The 27,857-nt window shown below is 28.7% G+C and overlaps 2 pseudogenes; both read right to left on the bottom strand.

The window, feature by feature from the left end:
- Nucleotides 1–2,355: 2,355 nt before the first annotated feature.
- Nucleotides 2,356–4,949, bottom strand: LOC129319227 (cytochrome P450 71A1-like; annotated as a pseudogene).
- Nucleotides 4,950–22,535: 17,586 nt separating this feature from the next.
- LOC129319562 (cytochrome P450 83B1-like) lies at nt 22,536–27,488 on the bottom strand (annotated as a pseudogene).
- Nucleotides 27,489–27,857: the final 369 nt, after the last annotated feature.

The following is a 27,857-nucleotide window of genomic DNA, read 5'->3' as shown; positions in this document are numbered from 1 at the left end:
TTATTATTTATTTACTTGACTATAGCCTTCCTTATAATTGGGAATATAGATTTCTCTATTACTAAGGCTATGGTTGTCTCACCCTTTTTTTACTATATTTACAAGTCCAGACAAAAGATCCAGTAGTGGATGGGGAGAAGACCCAAGCTAGGGTTTTCCTTGTGATTTGTAAAAAGACTGCTACCACTTTCTTTTAAGGAAGTGCATTCTAATGTATTAGGATTAGGGTGCTAGTAGGATATGATTATACATATATGTGGATATGGATATGTATGGACTGTATGCCTGTGTATGAATTTTTATCTACTTGTAGACTTATGACTAAGAAACTTGGTTATAGCATGTGATTTTGATGGATTCATTTGGTAGACTAAGTTTTCACAACGGAAAAATGTTTATTTTGGCTTAGATATGAAGATGTGTGATTTTACACGCAATTGCAAAGTAGTTGCATTATGAACTTTGTACGATGGGCAAACATATACCTTAAATAGGGAGAGTGGGTGTGTGGATCCCATAGGGATCTTTGAGTCAAGTAAAAATATTTGGCATGTATATTTATATGAGTATATGGTGTTTTGAATGCTTTTGGCCATTCTTGTGCGATTTGTGCATGTCGGCTAGAGGTTAATGGTCCATTTTAAAAAATGACACTTGGATGATCAAATTTTATTGTATGAGGGTTTTCTATCATTTGATTACTCTATTAGGTACTCCTAGTCCTATTTGATGTATCTAAAGTGTTTTCATAGGTTTGTGACCATTAAAATAAATTTGGACAATTTTGAAAATGATTTTTACTAAAAAGCTATATTTTTACATCCGAGTCTTCAAATCTCAATCCAACTGTTGGATTTCCCTAAAATTTAGGTCACAAGTAAAAAATTTTATAATCTATGTGCAGGCTTTGGAATCACCTCAATCTATGATTGGATGGAGGAACAGTGTACTCCAGAAGTTGTTTCGAAGGTGCTGACATGATAGCAACAACAACTGATATTACAATGAACATGAAATTCAAATTGACTGTTAGATTTTTTCAAAATTTAATACACTAGGAGTAATCTTTGAATGTGATGTGTGGGATTTGAAATTGCTCCAATTAGAGGTTAGATAATAAAATGGTATACTTCAAAATTTGGTCCGAAGGTGCTGTCATATAGCAAAACAAAGCTGTCATGACAGCAACATTGTCCAATCTTATAACATGTTTAAATTTTAATTCAATTGTTGGATCTTTTTGAAATTTGGAACACTACTAGTAATCATTAAAAATGATGTGTGGGATTTGAAATCATTTCAATTGGATACCAAATGGTGAATTACTGCCTCCCAAAAGTTTTTCCAAGAGGGCTGTTATGACATCAAATTAATATAATCATAATAGCAATTAGTTGCCCCTGTTTGCTCAAATTTCTTTTATGTGCCATACAATAATCCTTTATACTTTTATAAGAGGTTTTAAATGTGTGTTTTTCTATTGTGTATATTGTTTGGTGGTTTAAATAATTTGTTTTCTAAGTTGGTTTTAGGATCAATTGCTTAACTATACTTAGTTTATTTTGTTGTAGTGTGCTTTTGTTAACACTTAAGGCAAGTGTTACATCCTCCAACATAAAATAACGTAACATACATGCCAATGTGCCCAACTCTATAAAATAACAATTAATATAAATCTCAAACATACAAATATTCTATTTAACTTCCTTAATTGATGTTGAACATTCCCAATTCTCTTCCAATTAATTTCTAGGGTTAAATTGCTCAAAGAAACAATTAAAAAACATAAATGTTATAATATTTCTATTGGATAAAAACAAAAATAAATATTTATTTACATAGATAAAAACTTTGTGAATATTTACAAATCAGTTGTATAATGCACAATATCAATATCTAAAACATAATATTTATGATTTGAATAACATATAGAATTAAAGAGCTATTTTTCCTTTAAATTATAGTTTTAGGAGTGTCTGAAACTCGGCTCAGAATTTTTTTCCAGAAAAATATTTCCTTTTAACAATTAAAAACAGTGCAATATTGTCCTTACTAATATTAATTATTGCCAGTAATGATGATCTGAGAACAACATTGGTAAGGTCAACATTGCACTGATGTGAAAAGTTCATTGAATTTTAAAAAAATAAACAAAATTGACTTTTTAGAGTTATTTAATTCACTTTCTGCACTAGCTTTATACCTGGTGTGGAAAGTGATTTTTGACACAAGTCAAATAACTGGTGTAAAAAGTGAATACTTTTAACACTAATGAACAATAGATTAGAACTAATGTGAAAGGTCAATTTTGTCAAGTGTGAAAAGTGCTTTCTAAAATACAAGTGATACAACATGTAAACAATATGTACACATAATTCTTATTAACTTAATGACTTGAAAAGGACAATTACACACAAGAGAATATTGGATGACAAGCCTGTAAAACATTAACATACATATGGTTCTTATACCACCAAACACATTCTTACACTACAATAGACACCAAACATACAAATAGTCATTCTAATTTAATTTAACATTACAAATAAGAGAATCACATTAATCATGCATGGTTAAAACATATTAATGTTGTCAAAGCCTTAAAACAGATGGTTCTTGGCCACAAGACAAAGATGATTTTTCTTGTGCTGGGCAATTTCTGCTAGAACCTCAAAGTCTATATCTTCCCTTTTCATCCCTTTAGGCATTTCCCAGTCAAATGAATAAATAAGATTAACAAGGATAAGCTCCACTGTAGCAACCCCTATTAGTAAACCTAGGCAAATTCTTCTTCCTGCACCAAATGGAATGAGCTCAAAATCTTGTCCCTTAAAATCTATGGCATTGTCCAAGAACCTCTCAGGATAGAACACTTCTGGGTCTTTCCAAGCTTCAGGGTTTCTATGAATGGCCCATGCATTGACATAAACTAATGTCTTTGCTGGAATTTCATACCCTTCGATGGTGCATTTTTTATTTGTTTGTCTCATAACAAGTAGTGGTGCTGGTCGGTGTAATCTCAATATCTCTTTCACTACTGCCTTTAGATATGTAAGCTTTTCGATGTCACTTTCTTCTATAAAACCTTTTGAGCCATATAGATTTCTAACTTCCTCTTGAACTTTCTGCATCACTCTTGGATTTTTCATTAGTTGGGTCATTGCCCAAACTGATGCTACAGTACTTGTATCTGTTGCTGCTGCAAGTATGACCTACATTTATCTTGTGTTATTATATAATAGGAAGGACATATAAGATAAATTTAAGCATGTTATAGAAGAAAATTTCTTTATTTATTTTAAACACATTTTGGTTTATTTTCTTCTATATAAAAGGAAAATAAGTAGACCTAGCTCTCTTAATTTGCTAAGCGTTTAATAACTCACTTAACCTAAATGAGATGCAATGAGGATTTATATTATATTTTTTCTTTTTCTGTTGATATTATCCCAATCATCCTTATAAGTAGGAACTATGAATGTATTGCTATAGTTTATGGGATTTACAAATAAAGTACAATAAAATTGGAGAATTACCATGAGTAAAGCTTTGATGTGATCAAACGTGAGATCAATAGAAAACCATTGTTGCTTCTTGAGGTGAAGCAAGACATCAATTATATCTTCTTCTTATGGTTTATGCCTTTGAGAATCAAGATGCTCATCAATGACTTCTTTACAAAATGCATCCAATTCCTTGTAATTCTTCTCAAGGTGACTAGTCAATCCTCTGAGTCTATCTATCCACCTTGTGAAATGAATATAATCTGACAAGAAGAAGCTACCCAACAAGGCTTGTAACTCATTAAGCATCCCTTAGAACCTTTAATAGATCAATAACAAATTAATTTCATCCTTTAATTTGATAAAATATATATGCTAAAAGACATAAGACATATAATGCTTTAAAGTATTTTTAGCTAGCCAATCAATTAAAGTTCGTATAAGAGGTAGGCACTCTTGTTCTTAGAACAAGAGTTTGGGAGAAAGGTTATGAAAGTCTTGACATTATATATTCAGCACCTACACTCTAGTTTGCAAAACTGTTCCCACATTTTTTCAAATAATAGGGAAAATTGCACATAAGAACCTAGGCATATTTCAGATAAGGAATCAAACATGATTAATTTTTAGATATGCCCTTGGGATTGGATTTTGGGTCTGATTCCCCAAGTATGGATAACTCAATAAGAATTTAATTTCCAAGCTTTGTATATGGACCAAACCTGAGTAATACATGTTTTACCTTCGGTATTTTGAAAGATGTTTTTTTGGTATTAGCATGGAAGATATTTCTAGTTCTCTCGCTGAAGTGCTTTAATTTTAGTGCAAATCAAAAGAACTTTTTGATCCTCACATCTAAGGACCCTTGAACAATATATATGTTAAGCTTCATGATTTTATTTGATCATCAATCAATTTCTAATTTCAAGTCAAATTCCATGAGACCTAGTAAACTCCTTTACCTAAAAAATTGTAATTATAAATTACTAAAGTTTTACATCCCTACTAATTATTGGTAACATTTAGTCTGATAATAATTATAGACACATGAATTAGTGTGACGTGTCCATCCACTTATTTTGTTCCATGATTGACTAGGATTTAGAATATTTAGCTCTTACCTCTCACGGTTTAAAGAGCTCTCTCAAAAATCAAATGTTTAAAATGGAAAAAAAAAAATCCAACCATTTTAGATAGGAGATTATAGTTTATATATCTAAAGGAAAAAAATAACAAACCTGCTCTTTTCATCTCTTTCTTCCTCATAGCTTCTCCCAAAAGTAACGCTGCATATTATGGTACTTGTAAGAGACATCAAAAGCTCATTCAAGTTTGTAACGTTGGATAAAGCTACATATCTCGAGATCTTTTGAACCATTTGTTAAACCTCATAGTGTCTTGCAGACAAAAAACTTGAAACCCTTCTAGCACTTAAAATATGAACAACATAGATTTTTTTGATTTCTCTCAAATAATCTCCATAAGAGAAAAAAAACTCTATCTTAAGTGTCTCTTTAGCCATTTTAGGGGATGAAACAACAAGGACAATTCTATGACTTAGTTTAAGAGAAAAGAGTGGTCCATATTTCTTTGAAAGCTTCTATAGGTCAAGATAAAGAGAAGAACTATTGAGCTGATGGAAATTTCCTATAGTAGGAAGGCCTTTAGGACTTGGTGGGCAGTTTAGTTTGTGAATGGTTTCTCTGTGTTTTTGAAAGAAGAAGAATAGAAAGAGAGGTAAAGTAATTAGAATGAGAACAACTGAAAGTAGTGATAATACCATATTTGGAGTCTTGGTAATAATAATAACCTCAAGTCTCAATTGATTTGTGAATTAATGCCCCCTCCACACACATATATATAGAATTGTTCACCAATTTTTAATCTAATTTTATTAACTTCTTTTTTTAAATTTTTAGTCTTTTTTAATTATAGGTAACATTCTGTGACTAGATGGATAATGCCATGATGGATTGTATAGTATGAGTTATAGAAAGCAACCTATAATTGAATGCTGAAATATTGTAATTTAAATATAAAAAAAAAGAATTCTCATTATATCTGTTTCAAAATATATGTGTGACAATAATTAAATTCTTGATGGGAGGTATGCCTTTCAAAGAGGTTCCCTCAAACTACCAATCAAATTAGTCTGAATCAATAATCTAAGATACTAGAGTGAAAGTCAAATGCTAGTCTTTTAAAGTTTTAGCATACAAAATAGACTAAGAAATATAATTAATACATTAAAATATTGATCGTGTTATCATAGTTACCCTTAATGTAATGCATTAAAAGGTGGCCATATTATTTATAAATAAGCATACATATATTATGAGAGAACTTCATTATTAGAGAGATTTATTGATTGTATATCCACTCTAAGAGAGAGTTTTATTATAGTAGTACTTCATTAGTGAATTAACTTTATTCGTCTTTGCTTTTCACTACTTGAAACAGAGTAATTTAAGCTCAAAGAGCTTAAGGAGATTTGTTATAGGGGAGAGAAATAGACTTGTGAGTCTAGGATTGTAAGTGGCTTTAAAAAACTTGGATCAAACTTGTGGGATTATTGTGAAGGAGAGAAATAGACTTGAGAGTTTAAGAGATTGTAAATGGCTTCACAAGTGCTTGAATCAAACTTGTGGGATTGTTGCAAAGGAGAGTAATATAGACATTAGTCTAGGATTGTAAATGGCTTCGAAAGTGCTCGAATTGAACTTATGGTTGTAGTGGAAAATCTTAAGAGGTTCTTAGGGATTAGACTTAGGCCAAGTGGATTAGGTTAAACTAGGATAAACTATCTTTGCAAAGCTTCTCTTCCCTACTTTTAGCTTGTTTGGTAATATTGCTTCCATTTCATCTTTATATGTGCTTCAATTAATTTAATTTTTAATTAGTCCAATTCACCCTCTCTTAGGTGGATCTTACATTATTTGCCTTAAAATTTATATTGTTTGTATTTGTTGGCTTGATTATGAAGCGATGTCATGCTTCTTGGGTAATTGAATATAGCAATTATTTTAAAGAATAGCTATATAGTGTGTAGAAAAAATATTCAAGAAAAACAAAGAGAGAGAGGCTATATAGTGGTTCTTTGAAATGACCGCTGTATGGTTTCAAGACTATATAATAGTTATTTTGAACAACTACTATATAGTCTCTTTTCCTGAATCCCATCTCAACTATACGGTAGTTTTTTTTCAATAACTGCTATATAGAAGGCGCTATAACTACTATATAAAAGGTGCTATATATAGCCTTTTTCTTGGTAGTGTTTGATGATAACAAAACTAAGAGGAAGGTGTTTGTTACTTGTGCATGTCATATATATTAACAAAATGACAAAATTTCCAAGAGCATGAAGAACAAGGGAAGACTTAGTTTTATATGTTTACTTATTTTGTTCTTCTCTTAGATTCAATTGTAAAAACTATTGAGAGCTATCACATATTTTGAGAATGCTAAGAATGCTCATATTAGAACCTACCTTAGGCTTACAAGTCTATTAAACTTAAGTGTCAAACATTTGTAATGCACCTTTGTTAAATTGTCCAATTCACATGTGCTCTAGAATGAACTCACACATGTTTTGGCTACCTTTTTTGCATCTAAGGACTTAGAGGATCCAATTCAAGCTTGAATTAGAATAAAAACTCCTTGAATTAGATTCAAGAAGTGAAGCTTAATACTGTGATGCAATTCAATGCTTGAACTAGATATGGTGTAAGTGTGATTTGGCTCACAATGTAAGCAAGTGTCTTGGATGTGCTTCTATGATCTAATTCATGTTTGAGTAACTTGAATGCTCATGTTTGAATTGTCCCTTAATGTCTGCTTGAACTGTGCTTGAGATGTGATCCACTCGTGACTCTGGATTGATTCACACTTGAATGGTTTCAACACTTCGAAATTTGCAAGTCTGACTTTGAGAGTCTTAAGCTTGAACAAGTAAATCAAGCTTATTTCAAAAGAGTGTCAAGTGTGTTTTAACTTACAACATGCATACCCTCTAATTCGCACTTGAACCTTAAGCTTCCCACACATGTTTTAGCTTATGGAGAAGGTAAATGCTTCTATCCTCCAAAACTCACCTGTTTCATTATAATCTTATACTTGAATTAGACTAAAGTGAACTAGACCCTTGTGCCATAATGCCAATTCATGTGTGAAACCCTTCCATTAATACATGTGTGTTTTGTTTTCTAACAAGCATTTAATACTTAATGTAGAAAAAGTGATTTTTATGGTAATCTTCACTTCAACACGCCTACAATAGATATAATTATTTCTCTAAATGTTCCTAATGTCTCTTTTAGTACCAAACTATATATAGGATGTCATTTAAGTAAGTGGATAATACATTTATTGAGCATTATGTTATTTGCATTTAATTCTTACCTATATTCATTGAGCATCAAAAATTTCGTAGCTTTTACTAAATAACACAGGTTTCAGTGCTATATCTAATAAGGAAAACGTTACAAATAAAAAAAAAAGTTTGGTCCATAGTAAATCTCGAAATTTCCTTAATTTCTCAAAGTGGAAGGACATACTGATGGGCCCAAATATATTGTGACATCACTTTTTTTTTTAATCAACTCAAAAGTATCAATAATAAGAGGTCACCAATAATGAGATGATTTTTGTCTTTTGGTAAGAATAATGAGATGTTTTTGTGGTGTCATGATCTCCGACCAAATAAAATATGACGAATTTGGGAAAATTGGTTAGGATGAAAAATTTTGCATCCAATATAAATATTAATATTTTTCAAGAAAAATATAATTTTAAATATTTGTTGGATTAAAGTAAAAATAAGATTATCAAAAATTAAATGATAAATAAAGAAACAAATTAAGATTATAAAAATATTGAAAGTGTTGTAATAAACATTATCAAATAGAACCATACGCTTTTGTTTTGGTGAGATAAAATCAATTTATCTCACTTGTTCAGTAATGAAATTCTTTGTGATAAATTTTTCAACATAAAAAAATTATATAAAATATTGTGTCAGAAAAAGATTGAAAATATGGTCAAAGAAATCAAGAAGAAATTCACTTTGTGAAAATTTTAAAGTTAAAGAATATATCATTACTTTAAAACTTTTTTTCAGAGAATTAAAGACCAAATTTTTATTTGAAAAGTTTGAATGATTTTTACCACCTTTTTATTTGATTCAAAAAATTCATTAATGTAAGAGAAAAATTATAGATATGGTAGTTTCCAAAAAAAAAAAAATCTACCGAAAGGATAGAGGAATACAAAAGAAAAATTAAGTTGGTGTCAAACGATTTGTTTCCTTTTTTTTTTTCATGGAGAGAGGAGCTTTATCGGAGTCAAATGAAACTTCTATAGTTGTATTTAGATTAATAAGGATTTATATTTGAATTAGAATTTAAGATTTTGAGCTAAATTTATTATTTGTACACATAAAAATTTGTAGATCTATGTTTTAATTATAATTATTTTATAATTTTAAATTCTCTATATTTTTGTTATTTAAAATTTGAGTTCCTCAAAATCTATCTGCACTCATTAAATTCAAATCCAAAAGAGACATGTTAGAAAAGTTATCCTTAGTATTTTGTCCTTGGAATTCAAATTTAACATTTGATATTACTAAAGTTGTATTTGAAAACAAGGGAAAAAAGAAAAAAAGAAAGAAATTAATAACAAACCTGCTGCTTTCGACTCCTTCTTCCTTGTAGCTTCTCCCAAAAGCAGCCCTGCAAATTATGGTACTTGTAAGAGACATCAAAAGCTCGTTCAAGTTAGTAACCTAGAACGAAGCTGCATGTCTTGAGATCTTTTGAATCATCCATCGAACCTCATATTGTCTTATAGATGAAAAACTAGAGACACATTTAGCACTTAAAACATGGACCACATAGATTTTTCTGATTTCTCTCCAATAATCTCCGTAAGGAGTGAAAATCAAGTCTATTCCATTGTAAGAGTATTTTTGCGGGCTAAACAAAGAGGGTCTATCAGAGAACTCTACATCATGGTTCTTAAGTGTGTCTTTAACCATTTCGGGGGATGAAACAATAAGGGCAGTTCTATGACCTAGTTTAAGAGAAAAGAGTGGTCTATATTTCTTTGAGAGGTTTCATAGGTCAAGATAAAGAGAAGAACCATTGAGTTGATGGAGATTTCCTATGAGGGGAAGGCCTTTAGGACCTGGGGGAAGGTTAGGTTTGTGAATAATGGGTTTTCTATGTCTATGAAAGAATACGAATAGCAAGAGTGGAAAACTTAGAAAGAGAAAAAGAGAGAACGATGATACCATTTTGGTATCCTGGTATGTATAACCTTAAGTGTCAAATGATCTGTGAATTGCTCTCTCTACACACACACATATATGTAGTTGTTTACCAAGTTTTAGCTTATTACGTTGATGAATTCTTCTTGTTTATTTTTTTTAAAAAATTTTGGGTAATGATTTATGATTTAATAGAATTGCTCATCTAGATGGTTGAACTTGAACCCAAGGGTTGAATATGCTAAATTAATATTATAATCTAAGATTAATTAATCAACGTTATCACCAATCCTTCTTGCCACTTCCTTATACGAAATACTAAGATAAACAAAGTTAATTAAGAACCTTGCTATTTTATTGACATTTACAAATATCCATTTGATCAAAATGCCTTGTTTATATTTAGGATTAGATAACAATTTGACTCCTAAACTATAGGTTAAGGAGCAACTAGGATATTAAACTTTTTTTTAGTGCAATGTTCTCTTTCAACTTTTGAAAAGATATAACATCGTCCCTAATGTTAACAAAAGTTAATTTTAACCATTAGTTGGTTAAAAAATTATATAAAATAACTTTAAAATTACATAAAACTAGATTTATGCCCTGTGTGATGCATGAGAATTTTTTAGTTTTTGAGAATAAAAATAAATATAAATATTAAAAAGTTATTTTAATAACCTTAAAGTAAGATATATTATTTTTCCTTTTATTTTATCTTAATTATAAATACTTTTTATTTTTAAAATTTATATGAATCCTTCTTAAAATCAATAGTTAAAAGTTACAAAATATGAATATACTTTTAAGTTTTCATTTTCACCTATCTAGTCATTAACTCTCAATTACTATTCTTGATATACTCTTTTAAATTTTTATTTTTATTTTAAATATATTAGTCATAAAAACTAATTTATTTAGTATTTTTAAAAAAATTAAATACATATTTTATCTTTTAAAAAATGTAAGGCATTTTTAATCAAATCTTATCCCCAATAAAGTAGTTACTTATCTTCAAAATAATATCATTTTTTCATATTTACTATTTAATTGAGTGTTTCGCTCAACAATAAATATAAAATAATTTATTTATTATCGACATTTTTGAAAAAAAAAATCAATGATTACACTTTCGAACATTAAAAATGCTATATATTTTTTAACATCCAACTTCTAAGAAATAACCCCTAAAAAATGCCACAAAGGGAGTAAGTTTACTAAAATAATATTTTATGCATGCAACTGCAGAAACCGAAAAAAAACTTAATGGAATATAAAATAAATTAGTCAATATAATTTATGTTTATGTTTATTTAAAATTTGTAATTTTGGTTAATGATAAATATTTCTTCCATTCAAAAATGTTAAAAAATTTTAACTGAATCTCACCCCCAATAAAGTTGTTACTCGTCTACAAACTAATCCTATTTTTTATTTACCCTTATTTAATGAAGTTTTTATCTTAAAATAAATATACAGTGATTTATTCAATAGGGACACTTTTGAAAAAAAAAAATTTATACTTAAAAGACTAAAAATGATTTACATTTTTTAACATCCAAGCCCTCAAAAAATGTCTTACATTTTTTAATGGAGGAAGTATATAAAAAATTTTTTGTATATCTAACACTTATTATTTTACTAAAAATCTTATACTCATTTATTATTATAATAAAATCCTACATGATCTCTCAAAATATAAAAATCTTATTATTTTTTACACCTTGTTTTAAATTTTGAAAATTAATAAATATAGACCCCAATCATATTATTTAATGGTAGGTCCTACACACTACTTTTTTTAAATCACACTACTTTAATTTTTTAGAAATCAAGTTTAGTAAAATATTACATTCCCTCCATTACCCTTAGAGTCTCAATTCATGCTGAATTTAAAATATATGAACATATAAAAAAATTATAGTTGAGCCTGACTTATAATACATTTAACTTTTGGATTTATTTAGGTTGATTTAACTATCCCAAATTATTAAAAATTATTTTATTTTTTCTCTTTATTGAGTCCATACACTGCTTCTTTGAATTTTTTTGGCCAATTTATATATTTAATTTTTTAAAAATTTTCAAAATAAATATGTATTTAAATAATAAAAATATTTTTTGGTAATTTAAATAATTTTTGGATAACATTTATATTTAAATAGGGATATTTTAATCCAATACATGTGACTTAACAGTCAACTAATTGTTAGATGGATGAAAAAAAAATCTTAAAAATAAAAAGAGGACTTGTATTTTATAGCCATCCATAAAAAAAAATATTCATATAAGTTTAAGACAAAAATAGAAAAAATATTTTTCTCAATTTTTAATTATAAGTTTTGTATCAACAATTTATTTCTTGTAGATGCCACACGTGCCTCTTTTACTACAGGGCCCACATTTTTTTCTTTTTTTATTTACTATATTATATTAAAAATTTAATAAATAAAAATTAAAAAGCAAGAGTCAGGTTTGAAAAATAAAAAAAAGAAAGAAAGAAAGAAAATGTTGGATGCCCATCCGTAATAAATAAATAAAAATAAAAAAGTTGATGGTACTGTGGATAGATCTACAGTAGCATCCGGTAACAAATTTTTAAATAAATGAAAAATATGGATGGTACTGTTGATCTACAGTACCTTCCATTGGTGTTTGCAAGATAAAAGACCGGGGGGAAACTGGGGACATTTTTGGTAAATCACTGTTTGCTTATGTTTACCCAGGCATCCCAAATTTAAATAGATATAGATAACCAAGAAAAATTTTCTAGGTCATTTTCTGTATTTTTGGGACTATTTTTATAATTTTTAATTTTTTTTTATTATTTTTTGATAAATTAATTAACAAAGTTAATTTTTATTAACAGTGGGAGCGATATTATGTTATTTTCAAAAATTAAGGAGGAACATTAAAAATAAATTTATAACCTAAATGCTCTCGCTGGACCTATAGTTTAGGGCCAAATTATCCTTTAAGTCTTATATTTAAGTTGAAAATCTGGAAGCTTAGTTAAAATTATGAAATAATTATTGGTTTTCAATTAAGCATTTGCCCCTCATATTCATTCTTCAATTCTAGAAATGTCGGAAACTGTCTTGGGAAAACATTGTATGCAAGTTGAAAATGTTGGAATCAGATTGAGTACGCATGAAAAAATTGCATGTTAAATCTTAAAGTATTCGATTACCCTAAGTACGGATGCCTCAAGCCATTATTTTGTTTTCTAGACGTTGCAACACTTCTTTTTAAAAAAAAAAAAAATTAGCTGCCCTCAATAAAAAGAAGTTTGATCCGCAGAATAAAAATCAAAATTATATTATTATCAATAAGCAATGGTTTTATTTGATGATGCTCAATTCTCAAACGTGATAAATTAAGATTGAAATTTTTAATGGAAAAAATACTCATATCTGGTGCCCTACCAAACCTACTCGAACAGGACTGCTTCCTAGATACTTGCAATCAATAAAATAAATTAAAATATTATTGAAAATATAGATATATTATTATTATTATTATCATTATTCAAAATTAAATGGCGGATATTTCAATCATAATTAATTACATTGTTGTTGCGAGGATCTACGTAATTTAATTAATAATATAATATAATAGTAATAATATCAATTTAAATTAACATGAGCTATGGTGAAGACTTTTACTTTTTCTTAAACCGTATATAGAGCCAACTTAATTAAAAAGGTTTTTTTTTTTCTTGGCAAATAATACTCTTCTAGGAGGAAAAAATGATGATATTCACAAAAGATGAAAATTCTTCACGACCCATATGACATCTACATGTGAACCAACGATGTAAAAGGTCCCCAGGACAAAATTAGGTTTGGCCATGGTTTTATTTATTTATTTATTTTTTTTTTTGTATTTTAAAGACGTTACCCATATGCTTGTAGGGTCCCTCTCCTTTTACTTACTAACTTTTTTATCAAATCAACCAACAAAATGCCAAAACTCCTTTGTCTTCTTTATTTTATGTTCTTGTTTTTTTTTTTTTTTTTTGGTTCTTATCTACCAACCGCCAGCTTTCTTATTGTGTGGTCTAAATTAAATTCAATCCATTTCAAGGCATTAATTCCTTGATATTCCTATATGGTACATGCTTTTAGCTAACATTTCAGTTACTTCCTCGAACATGTGCTACACCTAATTTCTAAATCAAACAGTCAAGGTCTTTGCAAATAAGGAAAATGAGATGGACTAAAATGCAAGAACTGCACAACGAAAGCAGACATGGTACTATTGCTGTTCTGAACCAAATTACAGAAACTATAATGCAGAAAACATAAGAAAAATGCTGGAGCAACGATGATGTTGTTCTTCTGGGTGTCACTGCTCTATTGGGTGCAAGGGATTTGCTGCTCTTTCATGAATACATGCTGAAATAGAGAAACCACATTGAAATTTGTAGAGGGAATTGAAGGGTCTGGTTTGGTTAGACAAGTATTGAATGAACTGGAGTGTTTAGGAGAGCCTATTTTTCATTGTGTCTTGCTTCCTTTTATAGCCAAAAGGGGTAGCATTTTTTCCGGGGCTTCATGTTTCACTTTTCTAGAGCCACTATCTAGCTACAATTTTTTCTAAACTTTCTCCATTTCCTTCTATTTTTGAAGTTGAACATTGGTTATTTGTAGCTCATATTGACTTCTTTCTTTATAGAAACTTGAGGTGGGCTTGGATCTAAAAATTTATTTGAACCCAGACATGCAACATCCTAAATTTTAAACTCAAGATTAAAGGAGTTAATAATAGGTAATTAAGGTGTAAAATTAATTAGAGGATGGTTAAAAAGGTTAATGGGCCTATTGAAATTGCTTACAGTATTTAGATTGGGTTCAAAGTTATATTAGGCTAAGTGGGCCTAATTGGAGGATCAAAATCTAGTAAGCCTTCTTTGCACTGTTCACCATGACGTGCGATGCACTACAGTGGATGGCTCAAAAATCAAAATTAAAAGATGTGGTCTGCTTTTGAAAAACAAAAGGAGGCATGAGAGGAGATGGGAGTTCATATATTTCTCTTCTAGTATTTTAGTCTTCTAGCCATTTGGGAGCTTGTTTGAGCTTTCAATCATCTATTTAAGCTTCCTAAACTCATCCTTGGTTCATTCCATAAGTAAACAAACAATTACAGTATGGGAATGAATAAATTATTTATGTTGTTCATTTAAATAAGGGTAATTTTGTTATTACTGTCACAAATTTGACATAAATTCCATATGGGTCCTTACATGAAATTTTAAGAATTTTGGGGTCCCCTTTTTAATTATCTCTGGGCAAAGGTCCCCATCTGAAATTTTTCCTTTTTTTTTAATCAAAACAACCAACAAAACGCCAAAGCTCCTTTCTCTTCTTTGTTTATGTTCTAGTTTTGTTTTTATTTTTATTTTTTTCATCAACTCCAAAATTCTTGTGCGGCCTACATTAACATTCAATCCATTTCAAGCAGTGACGAAGAAAAATCTTAGACGAAGGGATGCAAAGTCTTAAAACTCAAGGATAAGAGTGTAAAATATTAAAATTTAAGGGTAAGTAATTCAAAATTTCAATAGCATGAAATATTAAAATCTATGAGTAAATTAAATTTATAATTTTTTTTTAAATGAGAGGGGCATTTCCTAGCTACTACCATATGGTACAGCCACTGATTTCAAGGCATTACTTCCTTGATATTTCTATATTTTACATGCCTTCCTATCATTTACTATCATAAGTATGCTCGTTATTGAAAAGAAAAAAAAATGATATTGGAGGACCCCCACATAATACTAATAATAGTATACTAGATCGTATTTCAACTACTACTTAATTTTTTTTATATAAATACCTAATTGAGTCAAATTCAAGTATTGTTGAATTTAATTAGAGATAGTTCTTCAAAAAATATTTTTAACATTCATATCGATTTGAACTCAACCTAATGGTTAAGTGGTTCCTTTCATTAGGAGCAATTCCTATTAATAGTACTTATTTTTTTCTTTTTTTTCTTTTTTTTGAACTATAGAGCTTTACAATAAGTGCTATCTATTCCTTCATGATAGAATTTGAGAAATACCATCCTTCATATCGAGGACTTGACAGTTCTAAAATTGTTCCATAAGACCTAGAGATTAAATTAAAATTAGAATTTGTTTATCAGTGACCAAAATGCCTTTCATTTTTTTTTAAGAAAAAAAAATTGTATCCCCCAAACAAGGTTTACCGGCACCAGCACATTGGCATTACGATTGGAGAACCATCAAATGTTGTCGGAGCTTTGGCTCAAGCAACCAGAGAAAACCTCTATTTAGCTTGTGTTGAAGTCTGAATTTCTGATTGAGACGGTAGGAACAACAAATCTCATGAGTTGTTTTTAGCCTTGTTTTTCCGTAACCTCTAAGGTTTTGAACTTTCCTTGTTTTATTATAAAAAAACATGGTGAATATTTTAAATAATAAGAAGTTTATATTTATATAATAATATTGAAATGATACACTTATATATCAATATTAATATCTGTAACATAATATTTACTATATCTAAATAATATATATTAAAATTATACAAAAATATTACAAGCAATCACTACAAAAAAATGACTTTTGGCCAACAAAAAGTCGCTGCCAAAAGTCCAACAGTTGTCAAAAGATTTTTAGATTAAAAGTCTCATCACTAATGGTTTTTTGTGACAACAAACATAGTTGCTACCAAAAGTATACCCTTAGTGACCAAACTTTTGGTAGTGACCCTTATTGTTGCTAAAACTCTTTAGCAGTGACTTTTTTTAAAAAAATAATAAAAGTTATCTCATACCATGTCAACGCCTCCTCATGCCACGTTAACTAACACATTATGCCACATCACCTTCATGCCACCACATGTGCCACGTCACGTCATGTCACGTCACATATTCATTGTAAAATATGCCCAAGCTAAGATTTGAGCTCATGACCTTCACCTCCCCAGCCTTAAGTCCTCCTTTTTTGCCAGTTGAACTGAAATGTACCATAGAACATCTTGAATTTTAATCCTCTAATTACCTAAGCTTAATTATGATAATTAAGTAAATTGATGTGGTGTGTGGTTAGAGAAGTCTAATGACTAGTTTTGATTTTGTTTTAGCCTTAATTGAGGGTCCAGTGGGAAGTTGGGCCAACCTAGCATTGAAAGGAGAAGAAAATAAAGATGAAGTATTGTTGTGCCACATGTTGCGGTGAGAAATACGTCCGTCATGGCACATGAACATAACTAAAGCAAGAAGGAGACCTATCTGTGCCATACACCGTGGCACATTCCACATTCTTTGTGGTGTATGGCCATTTTCTATATATTAAGAGTCGCAGATTGAAGTAAAAAAATAGAGAATAAGGAAGAGGAAATAAAGAACAATGAGGAGCTCTGCTAGGGTTTGTTCCTTTATGATATTGGGAGTATTTTGGGGCTACTAAACATCAAAGGTAAGTGCCTTACACTCATTTCTTCCCATCTCTTCCACATTATGAGGTTTATGGTTAAGGTTTGATAGTAGGAGATGATTTTCAGTTGATATAGGTTATGGGTTTGAATTCATTGACTCAAATAGAGTTATTGGGAGCAGAAATGAGTATTTAGACCTATAAATAATGAGTTTTGGGATTTTTGGTTGTTGGACCCCATTAATATGCGAATTTAGCATTTATGAGGGTTGTTGGAAGAGTTGTAATGCCATTAATAGGAGTCTTATAGGTTATTAATGTTATTGGGGACTAACGAGAGTTAATAAATCTAATGGATAAGCCCAAAAGTAAAAATTAAGGATATTGGGTATTGTAGAAGTGGAAAATGAGAGTTGAAATTTGTGTGTTTGGCAACGTTAATGAAGTTTAAATTGGTTAATTGTAGATTAAGCTCTTGAACACCACTGTCTTGGGAAAGTCAAGTTTGGAAGCTTAATATTGAGTGGTGAACCTTTGACCTCTTAAAAATTTAAGGTAACTGGAGGAACCCTATATTAGGTAGTTATATATTAATTGTATTGTGATATAAGTGTTTGGAATGACAATTGTATTTTATGGATGTGTATAACATGTTATGAATCTGTATGTTTATGTAATTGTTTCAGTTTGAACTATAAATGCAAAGAGATTATGAAATGAGTTTTGACTTCTATAATGATGGTTAATTGGTATTGATAATGATTGAGAATGATAATGATAAATGTGCTATGATTGAAAATGAGAATATATGTGTTTATGTGAAATGAGACTTGATGCTTACTTGGGTAGTGCACGGTCATGAGCCTAATATGTTGATTTATAATAATGAAATAATGAGATTGTGAAAATAGTGAGCATCGAACATGGTGTGATCAGTGGGCAGAAGTTTGTCTATGGATGAGGAGTAGAGAAAATTCATATGGTATTTAAGTTGCCTTCCAGTACACGAGAGTATAACCTTGTCCTACAGTTTATTGATGGACTAAAACCTAGCTTTCTCTACTAGTTTATTGAGGAGAATAGTTTACGGTATATGACACTCTAGAGATTCGAGAGTAGGAAAAGTCGTGGTCTGAGAGTAAGTTATGTGATCTTTGGCCAAGTCATACCTCACAATTGGTGAGCTTGGATAGTCCAGTCATATAGATGGAGTACTATTCAGTGTTATAGCCCACAATTTCAGTTGAAGGAAAAAAGGAGGATATAAGGTTAGTTGATCATTTCCTATGTGATTGTACGATGTGTCACACAATTGAGATGTGGCAAGTCGAGTTAATATAATGGGTCATGGTCACATGTCTATGTGTCTTGTGATTATATACCAAGTGATCAAATGGAAATGAATTTATTAAGAAAGTATGCGTTATGATACATGTGAACTAAGTGTGGTGGCATGTTTTATAAAGTTTATTTCCATATTCTTGTGTTTTATTTTAATTGATATATAACTGTATAGAGCAGGTTTTATCGTAGTTACTGAGTGGCTAGACTCATCCTTTCTATTTAATATTTTACAAGCTTTAGCTCTAGTGTTGAGAGGAACAAAGCTCTTGAGGCTTAAGAATTTGTGCATTCCTTCTTGTATGCCTCCAGTATATGTTTATTTTGTGTAATAGAATATTATTGCCAATTTTAGGTTGCATTTTTGTTTACACTTGCACTATATAGTTTATTACAATGTCCAGGTTTTATTTTGGGTCCTAGGTTATTGTGTATGAAAAGCTACATGTATTGATAAGGCCAAAATACTACTACAAGTGTAGAATTGTTGTTTGGATTATGATATGGTTGATTTTGAATGCAAGGTGTTAGAAATTACCTCCCCCCTATTGTTTTTGGTAAGAAGGTTTGAATGCATGTGATGTGTTTCACTAATAGTCCTAAGTCCAATAAATATGGTCTGGTTGTTAGGAATGATTTTTGACACTTGTTTTGAGTTTTGGACACCCTTTTTGATTGTGAAAGTGGTAAAAGTGGTGAAAATGTGTTTGAGCGTCTAACTTCTTAGTGTGACATGTTTTGGAAGTGTAACCAGTGCCGTTAGCTAGTTTATGATAAGAGTTTTCGTAGACACCTATATTATTTCATTCGAATGTCGAACGGAGATTTGGAATACGTAGAAAGTTTCCTAATTTTGCTTCAAAAATGTGCAACATGCCACGACTCATTTGTGTCTGAGCTGTGGCTTGTGACACAAAGAGCATCATGCTGCGGCACAGTGTGCATAAGTTGTGGTGCATTGCTCTATTTTTTAGCAAATTTGATATTTTTCAACTGTTTTAACTTCTTTCACCCCTCTAAGGTATCCCATACTTATTTTTACTTTGATTGAAGAGTCAATGAATGATTTGTGCATGTTTTAACTTAAAAAAACTTGGAATCCCTTGATTTTAAATTAAAACTTGGTAATCTCCATAAAGGGTAATCCCTTGATTACCATCGTTTTAAATTATTAGTGGTGTTTAATTTCTAAGGTTATTTCACACGTGCAATTATTATATGTGAAATTAAATATATATTATTTAACTACATTCATATATATTAAATAATATATTATTAGAAATATATAGATGTATATTATATTTTTTTCATTTATTAATATGATAAAATAATTTATATGACTATTTATATATATATATATATATTATATTTTTTAATAAAATATTTTTTTGTTGTAACAAATATTATTTTTGTTATGAAAATAAAATAATTTTTAATAGTAGTTTTCTTATAAACATTTTAATCATTTTTTAAGTTTTATTTTTTATTTTTTAAATGAAAATAATTAAGTATATAATTTATTTATAAGTATGTTTCATATTAGTTTACGTCAAATCTTTTACTTTTTTCGACATTTCTCTCAAAAATTAATAAATAAAGGTTCAAAATTTTATCTTCTCCTAATCAAATGCTTCCCCTTCTTTTATTAAAAAAAATTATCCATAATTTTTTAACTATCTTAAAAAATATTTAATGAAAAATTTATTTTAATCATATAAATTTTGTTAATAGTTATTTTAAACAATTATTTTTTATTATCTTTGAGATAAGAAATGGGTGGCCATGTGACAAACTTAAAGTAGATGCTAAACAAGAAAAAAATCTAAATAAAAAATATAAGTGGACATTTCATAATCAAAACAAAAAGAATCTTATCTTGACTTGATTTAAATTAGTTTAGATTTTCATTAAATTCTCTTTAATAGAGTTAATCTCAAGATAATAGAGAATATTTTTTAATAACTTTACAATTTAAAATAAATAAACTGTAATAAGTTTATACATAATTTCATCCATAATTCAAATATTAACATTAAATTAAATAATCAAGTTTACAATTCTCATCCAATAATAATCCCAACAAATTTAACATTACCAAATTAAACAATTTGAGTAATTTGAAGAATAAGAACTGGTTAAGGAAAAACTATCATAGAATACCCCATACTTGATGCTTATTTTTGTCAATACTTGATAGTTTTTAATGGTTAAGTAATAGTGCAATATATAATATAGTCAACTTTACTTGATGGTTAAAACCGTCAAGTATTTTCCACCTATTTTATTTGTTTCTTATTTTAAATAACTATTAAATATGAAGTGTCTTATTTAAATAATCCTATGGTAGTAAAAAATAGAGCTCACTAGATGGAGTAGGTACCATGTATATACCAAGCAGAGTATCAAGTGCGTAATGTGTTAAGTAGTTTACAATGCCATTTACATCTTGCAACATCTATACAACTTTAACATTTCAATGCTATTTATATAAATTAAATATATATTATTTAACTACATAAATATATCAAATAATATATTATAAAAATACACACATATATACACATTAAAATTTATTTTCAATTATTAATATGTTAAAAATATTTATATTTTATTTAAATTATTCTTTATATTATATTTTTAATAAAATATTATTTTATTAATGAAAAACAACTTAAAATAAAGAAAATATTAAATATTAAATAATTTTATTATGAATATTTTATTTAATTTTTAAATTTAAATTTTATTTTTAAATAAAAATAATTAAATATATAATTTAAAGTCATTACCAAAAGTTAATTTTTTTTATAGTAATTAGCTATGGATAGAATCCTTTGCTAAATCCCTTACTAATTATCATATTTTAGAAAGGAATTGGCAATTCCTCGCTATTTTTCTAGCTATTTGTCCTATTTTAAAGAGGGATTAGCAATCCTTCATTATTTTTTTTGCTCATTCTCTTATTTTAGAGAGGGATTAGTAGTTCCTTGATATTTTTCTCATCAATTGTCTTATTTTAGAGAGGGATTGATAGTCTTTCATTATTTTCCTTACTAATTCTTTTATTTTAGAGAGGGATTGACAGTCTCTCACTATTTTTTTCACTAATTTTAAGTCAAGTTATAAAATCAACATTCCTCGCTAATTTTCTCGCTTATTTGGTATTTTAGAGAGGAATAAATGATCTCTTGTTAAATTTTCTCACTAATTTACATTTTTCTAATAGCATATGTGTATGCATGTAAGTAAATAAGTATTTATGTATAACTTAGCCTGATTATAATTTAATAAATTTTTTTGAAATAAGACATAAAAATTGTAAAAAATAGTTTATTTATAATTTATATATAATTTAGCTTTATTATGTATACTATCTTAACAAGATCATTATTAAAAAATAATCCATAATAAGATATTTAAATGTAATTATTAAAATAAGATCATTATTAAAATACTAGTTTAACAAGATCATTATTTTTAAAAGTAATCATTATTGATATTATATATAATTTATTTCTCATTCTATATGTAAATACTTTTAGTTGCACCAAATTTTGCATCAACAAGGTAATTATGTAAATTAATTTTTACAAAAAATTTTTTAATATTTTTAATTTTTTTATGAAAATACTTTTGGCGGTGACAACTTGTCACTACTAAAACTAATTACATAATTTTTTTATAAAAATACTTTTGGTGGTGACGAGTAATTACATAAATTATTTTTAATTTTTTAATTATTTTTATGAAAATATGCTAGATGTAATTACATAAATTATTTTTTTTTTAAAAAATACTTTTGGCTGCGACAAACTGTCACCACTAAAAGTAATTTTTAGGGGTGGCAATTAAAAGTTTCCATTAAAAGGGGCCTTTGGTAGTGACATTTAAAGTTATCACTAAAAATATTTTTGGTGGCAACTTTTAGCTGTCGAAAGCAGACCCTTGGTGGCAACTTTTTTTGTTACCACTAAAAGTTGCCACCAAAAGTCATTTTTTACTGAATATTTAATTAAAGCATTAACAGATCATGCATATAGTTCTTGGCCACAAGGCAAAGATGATTTTTCTTATGCTAAGTAAGTCCTCTTAATACCTTAAAGCCTACATCTTCTCTTTTCATCCCTTTAGGCATTTCCCAGTCAAATGAATAAACAAGATTAGCAAGGATAAGCTCCACTGTGGTAATCCCCATAAGTAAACCTGGGAAAACTCTTCTTCTTGCACCAAATGGAATAAGCTCAAAATCTTGTCCCTTAAAATCTATGGCATCGTCCAATAAGAGCCTCTCAAGAGAGAACACTTCTGGATCTTTCCAAGCTTCAAGATCTCTATGAATGGCCCCTGCATTAACATACACTAGAGTCATGGCTGGAATTTCATACCCCTTTACGAAACATCTTTTGTTTGTTTCCCTTTGAGCTAATAGTGGTGCTGGTGAATGCAATCTCAATGTCTCTTTTGCAGCTGCCTTTAGATAAGTAAGGTTTTGAACTTCAACTTCTTCAATGAAACCTTTTGGCCCATACAAGTTTCTAACCTCCTTTTGAACTTTCTACATCATTCTTGGATTTTTCATAAGTTGGGCCGTAGCCCAAATTGATACTGCTGCACTTGAATCCGTTGCAGCTACAAGTATGTCCTATAAATTTATATTGTGTTAGTATCATAATATGAAAATATGGGTCAACTTGCCTGGTTGAACCGGTAAACAATTAAATTAGTATCTTAATCAGTTTAATAAATTGTTTTGCTTACAATTAGTTTGATCATAGTTTGAGTACCATCAATTAGGATATGACTGGGAGAACCCTAGCCTAGGTCCATTAGAAATCACAAGTTTATATACCCACTTCATTGTTGTTTTATAGGTAGCACTAACATTCTTAGGCGTAAAATATTGTTCATAAATTGCTAAAGCATATGTTCATTTTTAAGAAGAAATAATACAAGATATTGGCAATTACATCCATTTAACTTATATATATTAGGACCGAATAAAATCGCAATTAAGTAAGGACTAGGATATATTTATTGGTACACTACTAATTTTTTGAAATTCTTTTACTCAATTTACCATGTCAACAATATATTAATAAAGTACGATCTTGCCTAAGATTTCATTAATTAGCGAATTTCACCCAGTTAATTGAGATGCAATGCAAGGATCTATATTATACTTCATCTAGTGCTAATCCCTGTTATAAGGCACCTCTGACTAGTTACTTTATCCAAGGTAGTTAAGTCATTAACTTTGTCTAAAAATAAAATAACCTTCTAATTTAACCTTTATTTAAATGAAAAAAAATTAAATTTGCATTACATTTTTTTATATTTAATGAGTTTAATTAGGGATAGTATTGAAAAAAAGTATAATTAATACTCCATCAGATGTCTTATATTATGACCAAAAAAAAAATCCATTCTAAAAGGTGTCTACAATACAAACTAGAGGGAAGTATCCTTTTTTACTTTGATCTCATATCTCACTCATCCATTGATATAGTTATATATTGTTATAATTTTAGGAATTTATAAAATAATTAATATGAAAAGTGAAGAATTACCATGAGTAAAGCTTTGATGTGATCAAAAGTGAGATCAAAGGAAAGCCATCACTGCTTCCTGAGGTAAAGCAAGACATCAATTATATCTCCTTCTTCTTGTTGTGGTTTAAGCCTTTGATGAATCTAACTCCTTCTGAGTCTTCTCAACGCGACACGTCATTCCTCTTACTATATCAATCCGCCCTATGAAAGGAATATAAGCTGACAGGAAGAAGCTAGCCACCAACGCTTGCAACTCATTAAACATCCCATGGAACTTTGAATTAAGGAATAGGATCATCAAACATAATACCCATGGACATGAGAAACATAATTAAGGAATATATAATTAGATGCTATTTGAATTGATGCATTTAGATTTAAAATATCACATTCAAAAGCTTAAATTTAAAATTCATGTAATTAAGTTCCTATTTAGTTTCTTTTTCAATTTTTTGTTTTTAAACACTATTTTGTAATACAATTTTTAGAAATGTTTTTCAAAACGAAACAAAAGGAAAATCTGTTTTTTGGTTATGTTAATTGTAAAAAAGTTTTAAAATTAAAAAATATGTTAATAGTGATGGTTGCAGATAGTTAATTACTTAATGGTGGTTTATGATAGAAATTGGACAAACTAACTTTAGTTTCCAATAATTAAATGTGGTATGTTTTGAAAACAAGAAAAATAAAATGAAAATAACCTTAAGATGTTCTAATTTCTTGTTTTTAAAAGAAAAAATGAGAACAGTTTTGAAAATAATTAAAACTTATTTAACAAAGTTTTTTTATTTTTTAAAATAAAAAATAATTTTTGAAAACAAAAACCAAACATGACCTAAAATTCCTTGTCTGGATAGTGTAAAAAATTTTAAAGAAAAATGAGAGATGAGCTAAGATTAAAAATGAAACCAAAATATTGGAAGTAATGAGCTTATTTATATTTTTAATCAGCGAGATACAAAAATGAGAGATGAAAAAAGTGGTAAAATGGATAGAAGTACAGACGATGATAATTTGTAGGGAATGAGAAGTTTTGAGGAACTACAATTTTAAATGATTAAAGTATAGTGAAAATTTACAAATATAAAAGAATTCTAAATAAAAATAGAATCCATAAATTTTTATGTAAAAAAAAAATTATTTTGACTTAAATTTAAATTCAAATTAAACGGGATAACGCCACTCTCTCCATGAAAAAGGAAGGAAAAATCATTTGACACCGCTTATTATTATTATTATGTTGTTGTTATGATGATGATGATGATGATGATGACGACGATGACGTGGATGGAATCCTCTCTCCTTTTGCTAGTAGAAATTTTTTGAAAGCTACCATATTCATATTTCAAAATATAATTTTTCTCTTACAAGATCATAAAAACGAATTTTATGAAACAAATGAAAAAGTGGTAAAAAAATTTTAAAATTCTCAAGTAAAACTTTGGTTTATAATTATCTGAGAAAAAAGTAATGTTGTATTCTTTAACTTCTAACTTTTCATAAAGTGAAAAGATTTTCCTCTTGACTTCTTTGACCATAGTTTCAATTTATTTGTGGCACAAAATCTTATATAATATTTTTTGTTGAAAATTTATTAAAAATAATTTTATTAATAAACAAGTGAAATAAATTAATTTTGTCTTGCCAAGAAGCGTATGGTTCAATTTGTTGATACTTATTGCAACATTTTCAATAATTTTATAATCTTTGTTACTTTATATAGTCATTAAATTTTAATAATCTTATTTTACTTTAATAAAACATATTTAAAATAATGGTTTTTAATTTAAAAAAAGTATTAATATTTACTTTGGATACAAATTTCCACCCAACAGCATTTTTCCGGTGGGGAGCGAGATCATGCATAATTGGTGACATCTTGGGAAAGTGACGTCCGAACCACTTTATAAGCATAAGTCCTGGTCTAAAACTATCATGGACCCATCAATGCCCTTCCACTTTGAGAAATTAAAGAAATATCGATATTTATAATGGACCAAATATTTTGTTGTTTGATGCGGTGATGAATTGCTTCAATAATTTGTAGCGTTTCGCTTTTTATCAAAATGCTACCTATAGTTTAAGATATATATGTATATATATAGCACTGAAACTAAACGCTACGATGAAATTGAAAAAAAAATATACAGGAGCTTTTTTTTTTTTTGGGAGCTTTTTTTTTTTTGGGTAGTAATGATGATGTACATGCTGCTTATCAAAAAATCAAGCTGAAAAAAGCTGTGCCGCAGCCTTTTCTGTTTTTGTTTTTTGTTTTGGTGCAATCAAATGATCAAAACAAAAGCAAATTCAACTCAACTCAATGGTGAGTTTGTCAAGTGGAAAATGACTCGATTTTCTGAAAATAATATTGATAATTTAATTATTAAAGATAGAAAAAAGATTGATTTATATTTGGTCCACAACTCAATGATTGTTTTAATTACAGTTACTGAATTTTATTAACACTTGAAGATTATCATGATATATTTTTCTTCAAAAATTCAGAACAACTCTCATGCATATTGTTCCCTTCAAAAATTTGAGATTTGGTACTTTTTAAGTATCATATAAAAAAATTCTGATAGCAATTTGATTAAATTGATAGTTGTTATTGTGTCACGTGGGATACTCATAAAATGAGTGGATTTAAGTCACTTACTGAATCAAAATTAAAAAAATAATGTATTATTAGATGAGTTATTCTTAATTACCTTGGTCTCAGGCTCAAATTTAATATTTGATACTGCTAAGTACTCGATAGTTGTATTTCACAAAAAGAAAGAAAGAAAGAAAGAAAATAATGACAAACTTGCTCCTTTGTGCTCCTTCCTCATAGCTTTTTCCAAAAACAGCCCTGCAAATTACGGTACTTGTAAGAGGCATCTAAAGCTCGTTCAAGTTAGTAACCTAGAACAAAGCTGCATGTCTTGATATCTTTTGAATCATTCATTGAATCTCATACTGTCTTATAGATGAAAAACTAGAGACACGTTTAGCACTAAAAACGTGGACAACACTAATTTTTCTGATTTCTCTCCAATAATCTCCATAAGGAGTGAAAAACAAGTCTATCCAATTGTAAGATCATTTTTGCTAGCTGCACAAAAAGGATCTATCAGATAACACTATGTCATGGTTCTTAAGTGTCTCTTTAGCCATTTTAGGGGATGAAACAACCATGACAGTTCTATGACCTAGTTTAAGAGAAAAGAGTGGTACATATTTCTTTGAGAGGTTCCATAGTCAAGATAAAGGAAAGAATTATTGAGTTGATGGAGATTTCCTATGATGAGAAGGCCTTTAGGACCTAGTGGGAGGTTATGTTTGTAAATAATGGTTTTTTTATGTTTATGAAAGAATAACAATAGCACGAGAGGAAAACTTAGAAAGAAAAGAAGAGAGAACGATAATAACATTTTGGTATACTGGTACGGAAAACCTTAGGTGTCAAATGATTTGTGAATTGCTTTCTCCATACACACACATAATTGTTTACCAAGTTTTTATTTATTACATTGATGACTTCTTTTTTTTTTTTTAAATTTTAGTTAATTATTTATGATTTAAGATTGATTAATTGATGTTATCATTAATCTTTCTCGCTGCCTAATTATACAGAATACAAAAAATAAACAAAGTTAATTAAGCATCTTATTATTTTATTATTGACATTTACAAATATCTATTTGATCAAAATGCCCTGTTTATATTTAGGGTTAGATGACAATTTGGCCCTTAAATTATATGTCCAAGTGCGTCTAAGATATTAAACTCATTTTTCATAC

This window comes from Prosopis cineraria, unplaced genomic scaffold (assembly GCF_029017545.1).
Source record: "Prosopis cineraria cultivar Desert tree isolate PC_DT_omini unplaced genomic scaffold, ASM2901754v1 PC9, whole genome shotgun sequence".
Classification (NCBI taxonomy): Eukaryota; Viridiplantae; Streptophyta; class Magnoliopsida; order Fabales; family Fabaceae; genus Prosopis; species Prosopis cineraria.
The sequence above is the reverse complement of the archived record's forward strand: the minus strand, read 5'-3'. Positions and strand labels throughout refer to the sequence as shown.